This window comes from Limulus polyphemus, unplaced genomic scaffold (assembly GCF_000517525.1).
Source record: "Limulus polyphemus unplaced genomic scaffold, Limulus_polyphemus-2.1.2 Scaffold1957, whole genome shotgun sequence".
Classification (NCBI taxonomy): Eukaryota; Metazoa; Arthropoda; class Merostomata; order Xiphosura; family Limulidae; genus Limulus; species Limulus polyphemus.
In genome coordinates, this window is record NW_013667567.1 from 98,121 (window position 1) to 101,462 (window position 3,342).

The 3,342-nt window shown below is 32.6% G+C and overlaps 1 long non-coding RNA gene across 2 annotated transcripts in view; it reads right to left on the reverse strand.

Annotated features, from left to right (window-relative positions):
- Positions 1 to 2,374: 2,374 nt before the first annotated feature.
- The window catches only part of LOC111087282, a 14,960-nt gene continuing 13,992 nt past the window's right edge, over positions 2,375 to 3,342 (reverse strand). For both annotated transcript variants that reach the window (XR_002611989.1, XR_002611990.1), the window contains exon 6: positions 2,375 to 2,649. This is a non-coding gene — a long non-coding RNA (uncharacterized LOC111087282). The remainder of the gene's footprint in view (positions 2,650 to 3,342) is intronic.

Here is a 3,342-nt window from a genome sequence, read left to right on the forward strand (position 1 = left end):
GCTTCTCTAGTACCTCTCCTCTCAGGTTTGACTTCACTGGTCACTGAGATGAAAGTAGACAGGATTCTTGAGCTTCTCTAGTACCTCTCCTCTCAGGTTTGACTTCACTGGTCACTGAGATGAAAGTAGACAGGATTCTTGAGCTTCTCTAGTACCTCTCCTCTCAGGTTTGACTTCACTGGTCACTGAGATGAAAGTAGACAGGATTCTTCAGCTTCTCTAGTACCTCTCCTCTCAGGTTTGACTTCACTGGTCACTGAGATGAAAGTAGACAGGATTCTTCATCTTCTCTAGTACCTCTCCTCTCAGGTTTGACTTCACTGGTCACTGAGATGAAAGTAGACAGGATTCGTAACCTACAGAATTCCGCTTATAATGAATTTATTACACTTTAATTTTGTTATAAGAATCGATTTTAAGTTGTTTAACTCAAATCATCTGTGGTGATTTAGCTGACCAGAGCTTTTGAATACTTATAATAATCACGGTTTCCAGTCTTGCTTGGTTGTATTGATTTTCTCAGGAAAACTTTTCATTGAACGTCAGTAACATGATATTAGTCTCTATACAATTTTCAGACTTGGTTTTAGTTTCTATAGAAGTTCATTTTATCACATCAACAAGCAATATATAGTTTTGAAATCATGATTGGGTGCAATATTTGGTGTCTTCACGTACCTCTTAGTTAGCTCGTTACAGATTTCTAATCAGAAGCGTATAAAGAAAAGGACTTCAGAAGAATATTTTTTATCTGCGACAGGTCAGTATTCGAATTCATTACCCAGGCTTGATTTACGGCACTCAAAGTATATCTAAAATTCTGTTTACATGCAGTACAAAAATCTTTGTGTTTAGGTGTTTTCAGAATTTTCGCGCAAAGGTAGACTATAGTATAGGCAGTTAGTTAACAGCAATTTTGTTTATATGAATTATCAGAAACATTGGATGCGCGTGCAGAGCCGTCATTCGGAATATATACGCTTGTTAGATAGATAAGTCTAAACTTCTTCATCGGTTGCTTTAGGATGAAATTGTTTATAACGTATATATGTATGATACAAAAAAATGTAAAGGGAGCAGTCAACGGTTGCTGTTTGTTATATTGTACTGGTTGTCCCTAATTTTATGTAGTCATCATCACCAACTCTTGTCAGACCGTATAGTGGGGTTTGACCATCACTCTTATAACGCACCAACAGTCCCTAAAGTGCAGAGCGTTTTTTTTTTTTGCGACAACGGGACGCGAACCACGGAAACTCGGCTCAAGTCCAGCACGCTAACCACTAGACCGTGCTCGGCCCTGTATATAGTAAGCTAAGGAATTTTAATGGTATCGATGAGCTCAAAACTGGATTTATTAAAAAAGCCGATTAACTTATGAACTCGCTTACCGAAAGTTCAAAACCCTTTATATGAAGGTTTAACTACACTAGTTTTTTTTCTTTTTCAAATTTAGAAAGAAAAAAACAAAAACATTAAGTAGGAAAATAGTTGTTTTGGCGAACCTTTCTCAATATTTACTTATGTGTTATTAAACTATGAGAGATCAAGAGACTAAATTATAAAAAAAAAGATTTTGAATAATTATAAATTAAAACTGTGTTTAAGCTCAAAGCTACAAAATAGGCTATCCGTAGCTCCTTATCGTAGAGAATGTATGAAGAATTGAAATACAATTATCATAAAAAAACACAACTACTATTTTATCTTGGATTTCTTAAAATGTATTTAACTTCTAGTCCTTCAAAATAAAAACTCTAAACCTTGGGTGCTTTAGTCTTTGTGCAAGTAAAAGCCCATGATTTCAATTACATGATTATATAAAAAAATCCTAATATTCATAGAAAACTAATTAAAATGAATCCAACGTCTGTAATCTTTTAGTTGAATCATTACGTTTTCCCGTAAGTTAACCTTTAAATCACCAACTAGTTGTTATTTCGTTCACTACCAGTTGAGTTTTCATATTGAGTTATTTTGTTTGAATTGTTATTACACTCAGTGTAAAAACATTGACAAAAACTAGAGGTGATATTACATATTTTCTATGTAAAATACAGATGGGACCTCAACAGTAATTAGTGGGATTTATTGCAATATTCATGGTATCTAATTTATTTCTTTATTTTTTTGCTACTTGTATGTTTTTAGAAACCCTGTAATCAACAAAATAACAGACAAGTCAGAAATTTTGTGCATATATAGTTTAGGAAAATGTATTTAAAATGTGAGAGAGATTCATGTCAATCCCCATTGATAATCCTGGGTTAACTATTAATTATAAATATATAGTACATACTAAGGACAAGACGACGACTTTGGAGTACTTGGTAAAAAATGTTTCATTTTTAATGAAAATACACAGGCATAAGTATAAAAACCTAAGAGATTTATTTCCAGAGAATTATCTCTATGCCAAAATATTTGACAAAACATTCTATAGTATGAACGTCAAATACACAATTTTTAAAGTACATATAAAACAGTTATCTTATGCTAAAGTGAATAGGCCTTATTGATGTCTCCTTTTTCTTTGATCATTTGGTGGAGCAAAACATTTCCAAAGTCGAAGAATTTTATCAGCCCCTGCCGACATAACTGTGGCTCCATCAGGGCTCATGGAAAGATGAAGAACTCGTGCTGTATGGCCTGAAAAATAAAATGGCAACTGAAATTTAGAGTGGTGAAAGGAGTGTTGAAAGTATGTCTAAGAAATGAAAAGGATCTATTTGGGCAACACATTTCATCATATGCCCTTTTCACTGTGTTCGTTATTAGATCCACAAATATGTTTAAAAGTTTATTTCATTTTTATTCTACCACAAAACTTCTGTTTTATACATATTCTTCACCATAATGGTCTGCTCCAATGCACTGAACGGGCTGCTACATACAATGTTTTAATGGTGGTGATATTTCTTTTAATACAACATTTGTTTATATACTGGACATTTTACACATAAAAAAATTTAAATTTTCCATGTGAATGATTTTTAACGTGTGATTACTATTCAGACATTGTCAAACAATTTCTGTTAACAAGAGAAAAAAAGCTGATACTGCTTGATGAGTCTTCAAATGTTCAGAACTACCTTTGATTTCCTGGCTAGTGAATGAACCTTTGAATACAGCCCTAAAACTAGTGAATCACATAATGTATAGTAAACTTTTCATCCTATCAAATTATTAAAATTGTTGATGAACTATTGATATTTTTAAAAAAAATATCAATCCATTTTCTTGTCCTGAAAAAAATTAAGTATAAGTACAATAATTTCAAAAGTGAATTAAAAACAGTATCAGTAGTTAAAAAGATATGATGTGTTATGATAACCTGCATGT